The sequence below is a fragment of the Macaca nemestrina genome, chromosome 7 (genome assembly GCF_043159975.1).
Source record: "Macaca nemestrina isolate mMacNem1 chromosome 7, mMacNem.hap1, whole genome shotgun sequence".
Lineage (NCBI taxonomy): Eukaryota > Metazoa > Chordata > Mammalia > Primates > Cercopithecidae > Macaca > Macaca nemestrina.
In genome coordinates this window covers 120971055-120981005 of record NC_092131.1, presented here as the reverse complement: position 1 = coordinate 120981005, position 9951 = coordinate 120971055, and the positions used below count along the sequence as shown (strand labels likewise).

At 42.1% G+C, this 9951-nt stretch overlaps 1 pseudogene; it reads left to right on the top strand.

Moving 5' to 3' along the window:
- Nucleotides 1-3104: 3104 nt before the first annotated feature.
- LOC105493113 (farnesyl pyrophosphate synthase pseudogene) lies at nucleotides 3105-5151 on the top strand (annotated as a pseudogene).
- Nucleotides 5152-9951: the final 4800 nt, after the last annotated feature.

Sequence of the window (9951 nt, the reverse complement as noted above, 5' to 3'; positions counted from 1 at the left end):
AAATATTTATGTACATAAATGTTTATTTTGGAAATATTTATAACAGTAAAAAACTAAAACCAATCTCCATGTAAAAAAATTTGTACCTTGTGAAATTAGACACATCTCTGTTTTCATTAATGTTTTAAAAGAATTTTTAAATGAGAGAATGTTTATATTATAATGTTAAGAAAAAGCCAGGCAAGGTGGCTCATGCCTGTAATCCCAGTACTTTGGGAGGCCAAGGCGGGTGGATCATGAGGTCAGGAGATTGAGACCATCCTGGCTAACATGGTGAAACCCCGTCTCTACTAAAATAAAAAAAAAATTAGCCGGGCGCGGTGGCATGCACCTGTAGTCCCAGCTACTCAGGAGGCTGAGGCAGGAGAATTGCTTGAACCCGGGAGGCAGAGGTTGCAGTGAGCCGAGATCGCACCACTGCACCCCAGCCTGGGTGACAGAGCAAGACTCTACCTCAAAAAAACAAAGCAAAACAAAAAGAAAAGAACAAGGCTGAGGTGGAGGATCACTTGAGACCAGGAGTTCGAGACCAGCTTGGGCAACATAGCGAGCCTCTGTCTCTACAAAAAATATTCAAAATATTATCCAGGCATGGTGGCTCATACCTATAGTACCAACTACTCAGGAGGCTGAGGCAGGAGGACTGCCTGAGCCCAGAAGTTCAAAGAGGTTATAGTGAGCTATGATCGCACCACTGCACTCCAGCCTTGGTGACACAGCGAGACTGTCTCAAAAGAAAAAGAAAGAAAAGAAGGAAAGAGAAAGAAAGAAAGAGAAAAAACAGTATAAAAGTAAATATCTATTATAATGTCAAGTTTATTTTATAAAAGCATAGCAAAAACTGGAAAAAATATATCAGAGGATTGTGATATAGGAGATTTTTGTTTTCTTCATTTTTTTTTCCTCAAATTTCGATAATGTAATGATATCTTATATAATGAGAAGAAAGGGTGCTTTTTTTCAACCCTACCCCACATCCACCTGGTAGATCAATTCCGAGGTGTTAAAGCAAGATCATTGACAAAGCAAAATAGTTAAAAGACAAGTACAGTATGGCTGGGTGCAGTGGCTCACGCCTGTAATCCCAGCACTTTGGGAGGCTGAGGCTGGTGGATCACAAGGTCAGGAGTTTGAGACCAGCCTGACCAACATGGTGAAACCCCGTCTCTACTAAAAATACAAAAATTAGCTGGGCATGGTGGCGTGCACCTGTAACCCTAGCTACTCAGGAGGCTGAGGCAGGAGAATCGTTTGATCCCGGGAGGCAGAGATTGCAGTGAGCTGAGATCGCACCACTGTACTGTAGTGTCGGTGACAGAGTAAGACTCTCTCTCAAAAAAAAAAAAAAAAAAAAAGACAAGTACAGTTCAACTGGACTCCTGGGTAGATTACTAGAAAGAGTGCAGCATCAACCTGAGCTACCCATAGAAGCTCAGCAATTAGTTAGCAGCTAATTAATACTGAATTTAAGCCAGAGTAGGAGAGAAGAAGAGCTGACCTTTGGGCTTTACCCGTTAGAGATTAGGATTGAAAGCTACAGGATAAGGAGCCAGCCAGTGAGGCTGAACTGATGGCCTCCTACCTTTTACCACTGCCTCCATCTTTGAATTAGAACAGCTCTGTCACCAGGACATCATTCTCTCTACCTTGTGGGCTAGGACCAAGGCTTAACTTCTCACGTTCAATTCTTGGACGCTTTGAATAATTACTAGGAAGATAATAAGCATGGCCGGGGAAATATGCTCATCTTTATCTATGATTAATAAGGCCCTTAATAATTTGTAATATGTCAAAAAACATTAGAGGGAGAAGAACTAAAACACTAGTTGTCAGTGCTGGGACAACTTAATGTCCACATGCACGAGAAGGCAGTTGGACCCCTGCCTAACATCATATTCAAAATTTAACTCAAAAAATATCAAAGTCCCGAATATAAGAGCTAAAACAATAAACACTTAAAAGAAAAATAGGCATACATTCTTCATCACTTACATCATCAAGTTCATAAGTGGTTTCTTAGTTAGGGCCCCAAAACCACAAGCAACAAGAAAAAATAGGTAAACTGGACTTCATCACACTGAAATATTTGTGCATCAAAGGACACCATCAAGAAAGTGAAAAGACGACCTATAGAATGGGAGAAAATATTTGCAAATTATGTATCTGATAAGGCATTTGTATCCAGAATATATAAAGAACTCTTACAACTCAGCAATAAAAAGACAGATAATCCAATTTAAAAATAGGCAAAGGACTTGAATAGACATTTCTTCAGACAAGATATATAAATAGCCTTTAAGCACATGGGAAGATGTGTTCTAATGATGTTCAACATCATTAGTCATTAGAGAAATGTACTTTGAAACCACAAAATAGACACCACTTCATACCCACTAGCATGGTTGTAATTTAAAAAAAAAAAAAAAGGAAATAACAACTATTGGCAAGGATATGGAGAAATTGAAACTCATACCCCTGGGAATGTAAAATGATGCAGACAGTTTGGAAAACAGTTTTGCAGTTCCTCAAAAAGTTAAATACAGAGTTGTCATATGGCACAGCAATTTCACTCCTACATATATACTTAAGAAAACCTATTCACATAAAACTTGTTTATGAGTGTTCATAGCAGCATTATTCACGATAATGAAAAAGTGGAAATTTCTGTCAAGTTTCTACCAACTGATGAATGTCTAAACAAAATGTAGAATTTTCATACCTTGGAATGTTAATCATAAAAAGGAATGAAGTACTGGTATATACGGTGACACGGATGGACTTTGAAAATTGTATACTGCCTGGCTCATGCCTGTAATCCCAACACTTTCAGAGACCGAGGTGAGGGGATCATTTGAGAGTTTGAGATCAGCTTGGGCAACATAATGAAACCTCATCTCTACAAATAATAATTTTTTAAAAATTAGCCAAGTGTGGTGGCATGCACCTGTCATCCCAGTTACTCGAGAAGCTTAGGTAGGAGAATTGCTTGAGCCCAGGCAGTCTGCAATGAGCCATGATTATGCCACTGCACTCCCAGCATGGGTGACAGAGCAAGACCCTGTCTCAAAAAAAAATTTTTTTTTAATATAGTAAGTGAAAGAAATCAGACACAAAAGGCCACGTATTGTATGATCCCATTTATATGAAATGTCCAGAGCAGGCAAACCCATAGAAACAGAAGGTAGATTAGTGGTTGCCTGGGGCAACTGGTAGAACTGGGGTACAGGATTTCTTTTTGAGTTGATGGAAATGTTCTAAAGTTAGAGTGTGGTGATAGTTGCACAACTCTTGACTATACTAAAAACCACTGAATTGAACATTTTAAAAGGGATTTTAATGTTATGTGAATTATATCTTCCTAAAATAAAAGAGATAAAAGAAAATATACATTGTAGGGGGGAATGCAATAAACATAAACCAAAAACAAACTTTGGGTACCTACAGCGAAAGGGTGAGAGCTGGGTGGAAAGAATGGGAGGATGGGAATGGAGTAGCAGTGATGAGGAGAGAGTAGCATTTCTCCTGTTGTAGTTTTGTATATAGTTCTGACTCAGAACCATAGTAATGTTTCACATACACACATACAGTCAACCAGGGTGTGGAGGCAAGCCAAAATAGAATGCAAGCAGAAAAAAAAAAATGTGTTATAAATGACTAACATCACCATCACAAAGTGGGTGGAGAAGAAAATCACTCACTTAAGTAATTTAGGAAACTTTTATTTTGACTATGTCATAAGACTAAAGACAAAAACACTTCATACAAATATTGTCCTCTCGTTAGTACATTTGTTTTTCACAGGGGTATAAATTAGCAAGTGTGAATCTACCTTATCTGTATCTGTGTATCATTGAACAAATAAGTAAAGTTGTTGTGACTAATGACAATCGGGATTCTCCCTGTTGGAAACACAAGTTATAAATAAGAAAAGGGGGAAGGCTAGAATGACCTCTGTTGTTTTGGATTAGAATCAGAGGTGTCAATCCAAGGTATGAGCACATGGTTTTTAGTGTACATACACAGATAGATATGGCAGGAACCCGCATCCAGGAACAGAGCCCTATGCTCCTCCCTCAGAATGAATGGAGACCAGAAATCACATGTTTATGCCCAATAAAAGCGGGATTTCTTTCAGCACTTTTCCCAGATCTTTGGGGTGCTGACTGAGGATGAGATGGGGCACCCAGAGACAGGAGATGCTATTGTCCGGCTCAAGGTGGTCCTGGAGTACAATACCATTGGAGACAAGTATCACCGGGGTTTGACAATGCTAGTAGTGTTCCTGGAGCTGATGGAGCCAAGGACACAGGATGCTGATAGTCTCCAGCAGGCCCTGAATGTAGGCTGGTGTCTGGAACTGCTGCAAGCTTTCTTCCTGGTGACAGATGACATCACGGATTCATCCCTCACCCGCTGGGGACAGATCTGCTGTTATCAGAAGCCGGATGTGGGGTAGGATGCCATCAATTATGTTATCCTTCTGGAAGCATGTATCTACTACCTGCTGAAGCTCTATTGCTGAGAGCAGCCCTATTACCTGAACCTGATCAAGCTCTTCCTACAGATTTTCTATCAGACTGAGATTGGGCAGCCCTGGACCTCGTTGCAGCCCCCTAGGACAATGTGGATTTTGGCAGATTGACTGAAAAGAGGTACAAATCTATTGTCAAGTACAAGACAGCTTTCTACTCCTACCTTCCTGTAGCTGCAGCCATGCACATGGCAGGAATTGATGGCGAGAAGGAGCATGCCAATGCTTAGTAGATCCTACTGGAGATGGGAGAGTTTTTTTCAAATTCAGGATGATTACCTTGACCTCTTTGGGGACCCCATTGTGACCGGCAAAGTTGGCACTGACATCCAGGACAACAACCTGCTGGCTGGTGGTTCAGTGTCTGCAGTGGTCCACTCTGGAACAGTACCAGATCCTGAAAGAAAATTACAGACAGAAGAAGGTCAAGAAGGTAGTCCGAGTGAACGCACTGTATGAGGAGTTGGATCTGCTGGCTGCGTTCTTGCAGTGTGAGGAAAACGGTTACAGCCACATTATGGGTCTCATTGAACAGTACGCAGCGCCCCTGCTCCCAGTCATCTTTCTGGGGCTTGCGTGCAAAATCTACAAGCAGAAAAAGTGACCTAGAGACTGCACGGATGGGGAGAGGAGTTACTCAATAAATAAATTATTGTGTAAAAAAAAAAAAAGATACAAAATATATAGAAATATCTTTATTTACATTTTTTTCCTATATTTTATTAACTAGTTCTGTTTGGCCGGGCGCGGTGGCTCAAGCCTGTAATCCCAGCACTTTGGGAGGCCGAGGCGGGTGGATCACGAGGTCAGGAGATCGAGACCATCCTGGCTAACATGGTGAAACCCCGTCTCTACTAAAAATACAAAAAACTAGCCGGGCGTGGTGGCGGGCGCCTGTAGTCCCAGCTACTCGGAGGCTGAGGCAGGAGAATGGCGTGAACCTGGGAGGCGGAGCTTGCAGTGAGCCGAGATCGCGCCACTGCACTCCAGCCTGGGTGACACAGCGCGAGACTCCGTCTCAAAAAAAAAAAAAAAAAAAAAAAAAAAAACCAGTTCTGTTTGTGAGAGGACCTAGAAGCAATTATACACCAGTAGCAATGAATTCTAACATCAAGATCTTGGTTCCTTAATATCATTTTCCAATTTAAAAAAAAAGAGCTTCTTGGAGAAATGACTGATTCTAGAGTTGGGGCTAGTGAAAATCAGCCGAGACTGGAGCATCTTGTGGTGCCGCAAAGCAAGGACATGCTCTGAAAGGAAGGAAGCATGACAAAAGGGAGCCAGGAGCTGAATCGGGATTCCCAATGGCTAATGCTTGGACAATCTGAGCAACAAAATAATGATAATCTTACATCATAACCCATAAAATAAATATCCATAGTGCACACTGATATGAATAAATAGGAGAGAAGAGATATGCTTCCTTGTCACGTAATTCCAGTTAATAAATGTGGAAGGAATAATGGAAATGGAAAATCACCATGAAGCAAACATTGCAGTTATAATTGTTGCAGACGAAAACTATTGATGGATGCTAAGCTTATTAGGTGGAAGAATGAGAAACATCGTAATCTCAAAAACATCATAATCTCAAAAATATATCCCCACAAGAAACTTAATGGTGGAGAAACCTAGCAGACACCACCTTAACCGAGTAGTCAATGTTAGCATTACCAGTAAGATGACATATGTTCCCCCCAGTATGATGCACTGGAAAGGACACAGATTTCTGTTGTAGTCCTGCCGGAAATGTATAACCTCAATCTAATCTCGAGAAACCATCAAACCCAAATTGAGGGACATTCTACAAAATGCCAGACTAGTACTCTTCTGAAGTCCCAAAGTCATGAAAGACAAAAGACTGAGGAATTGTCACAGCTTTAAGGAGACATGACACCTAAATTACATGGTCTGTTTTCGATTTTGGACTGGAAAAGGACATTAGCGAGAAAACTGGGGAATACCAGTAAGATTTGTAGATTGGTTAATCATACTGTATCAATGTTAGTTTCCTTGTTTGGATAGTCGTACTATGACCATGTAAGATGTTAATGTTGGTGGCAGCTAGGTGAAGTACTATTTTTGCAACTTTTCTGTAAAACTAAAATTAGTGCAAAATAAAAGTTCAAAAAAATTTTTTAACTGTTAAATAAACTGTGAAAGCGTGTGATAGGAGAGACCATCCTGTGAAAAACATGGAAATTTTAGTTGACCCTATGTGTTCACTCAAAAAACATGTAGCTGGGCACAGTGGCTCATGCCAGTAATCCCAAAACTTTTGCAGGCTGAGAGAGGAGGATCGCTTGAGCTCAAGAGCTCCCGACTGGCCTGGGCCACAGAGCAGGATCTCCATATCTACAAAAAAAATTTAACGTTAGCCAGTTGTGGTAGCATTCACCTGTGATCCCAGCTACTCGCGAGGCTGAGGCAGGAGGATCACTTGAGCCCAGGAGGTTGAGGCTGCTGTGAGCCATGACTGCACCACTGCACTCCAGTCTGAGTGACAGGTGCTTTATTCACTAGAACTCCCCCTAGGAAAGTACCATGTGTATGAGTTCTTTTTTTAAGAAGTACTTCTGGAAGTCACTTGGGGTAGAGAGCTGGAAGCCAAAATGATAAAACATAGTCCCTCAACTGCTGTACATAAGATGACTACAGGACTTAAAGTTGCTTCTCAAAGGGAAGAGTGGAGAGAAATCACTCAAACACAAAGAAAAGATTGTGGGGATAAGAAGGCTAGTTTCTCCTGCATTGGAGGGAGAGGAGAGAAGGGGAAAGTCCCTGGAAACAACACAGCCAGGAAGAGAAACTTTGAAGAATAAAAATGTCTAAGAGTAATTTTTTTTTCCAGTTATATCTTATGTGGCCTCTCACCTCTCTCCCCGACAAAATATTCAGTGGTCCTTATTGCACAGTTGTGTGAGTGGATTCTTGTGGGTAAACATAAGGCTGATTAGCATGGGACAAAATTTAAAAACTGGAAGATGAGCCTGGGTGCGGTGGCTCACGCCTGTAATCCCAGCACTTTGGGAGGCTGAGGCGGGCGAATCACAAGGTCAGGAGATCGAGACCATCCTGGCTAATACGGTGAAACCCCATCTCTACTAAAAATACAAAAAATTAGCCGGGCATGGTGGTGCGTGCCTGTAGTCCCAGCTACTCGGGAGGCTGAGGCAGAAGAATGGCGTGAATCTGGGAGGCAGAGCTTGCAGTGAGCTGAGATCATGCCTCTGCCCTCCAGCCTGGGTGACAGAGTGAGACTCTGTCTTTAAAAAACAAAACAAAACTGGAGGATGAGAGGAGAATGGGCATCTGGACTAGAATAAGGTCAGTGATAATCGGTAGCATTTTTGAGTTTACTAAATGCCAGGTGCCATGTTAAATTTCTTATGTACTTTCTATGTTCCTCAAAACGAACCACAAAGTACATATTATTACAGTATTTTTATAGAAGAGGAAACAGGTTTGGAAATCCTAGGTGTCTTGCCCTAGCTCATGTAGGTACTATATGAAGGTTATCAGATTCTAACCCAGGATCTCCAAAACTGGCACTAAACTGCACCTCCTCCTCTGTCACAGCACTGTTTCATTAGCTCTGTAGCTCTGTTCTTGTTCTTCCTGTGGAGTATGAGATGGGCCCATGTTCTGTAGTCACCTGTATCTTCACTGCTCAGCACCGGGCCTGATGTGGAAGGGATGCACAGCAGATAGTTGCTGAGTCTGTGAGGGAAGGCTGTGTCATGTGACAACGAGGTGGGAAGAGCAACTTATTAAGCTAATACATAACCGCTGCCGTTTGTTGGAAGTCCAGATCAAGAGAAGAAACCCCATTGTACTCTTTGCTGATGGAGTTACAGCTGAAGCCCTGCACCACACTTTAAGGGTGGCATGGCAAGCTAGTTTTCAGAAGGGGCTGACTCCCTCAGCTCGGGGTGGTAGGTAGTCATTATAGAAATGTAAAAGAAAAGCCACAGTGTCACCAGGGAAAACCCAGTAACCAACTGCCATGCGGTCTCACTGGCTGTGTTTGGGAAGTACTACCATTAATCAATGTATAAACCAAGTGTGAATTTGCAGGAAGAAAGAAAATTATCATGCAAATGATATTATAGCCAGCCTGCACAGAGCATTCTCTCCATTTAGATAGATCAGGAAGTTGCTGGTGACCCCTCCTTCCCCCGTTCCACCATCACCCCACCCCCATTCCAAGGAAATGACTTTTCAGCTGAAATCACAAGGCTAAGTATGCATTCATTAGTTGAGAGAGTGAGTGAGAACAGGGAAGAGAGAAAAACTAGAAAATTTTTCATAAATAAACAACTGTATATACAAAGGTTCTAAAGGGAAACATGGAACCTTTGAGAGGAATTGAAAGGTGGCCACGATGGCTAATCGACCAAGAGCCAAGAGGAGAGAGACATGAGATGAAGCTGAAGAACCAGGGTCCAGATGACATGAGCTTGTATTTTGTTTGTCTGGTGGTTTTTTTTTTTTTTTTTTGAGACGGAGTCTCACTCTGTCACCCAGGCTGGAGTGCAGTGGCATGATTTCAGCTCACTGCAACCTTTGCCTCCCAGGTTCAGGCAATTCTTCTGCCTCAGCCTCCCAAATAGCTGGGATTACAGGTTCCCGCCACCATGCCCGGCTAATTTTTTGTATTTTTAGTAGTGATGGGGTTTTGCCATGTTGGCCAGGCTGCTCTCGAACTCCTGACCTCAGGTGATCTGCCCGCCTCAGCCTCCCAAAGTGCTGCGATTACAGGCATGAGCCACTGAATCTAGCCAGTGTCTGCTGTTTGTGTTTGTTTTGTTTTGAGATGGAGTCTCACTCTGTCACCCAGACTAAAGAGCAGTGGCACGATCTCGGCTCACTGCAACCTCTGCCTCCTGGGTTCAAGTGATTCTCCTGCCTCAGCCTCCCAAGTAGCTGGGATTACAGGCACCTGCCACCACGCCCTGCTAAATTTTTGTATTTTTTTTAGTAGAGACGAGGTTTCACCGTGATAGCCAGGATGGTCTCTATCTCCTGACCTTGTGATCTACCTGCCCCTGCCTCCCAAAGTGCTAGGATTACCAGTGTGAGCCACCAAGCCCAGCCGTCTGTTTGTTTTTTAATGAACATTTTGGAAAAATTTGAAATTCACATAAAAGTTGCAAAGATAATACTAATAGTTCCCACATATCCTTTATCCAGTTCCCCCTAATGTTAGGATCTTACATTACCATGGCACATTTAACAAAACTAAGAAACACTGATATATTACTATTAAATAGACTCCAAACTTTTTTTACTGGTTTTTCCAGTGATATCTGTGATATCTATTTTCTGTTCTAGGATCCAATCCAGGATACCACACTGTGTCTCTATAGACTCCTCTTTTTTTTTTTTTTTTTAGTTGGAGTCTCACTCCATCGCCCAGG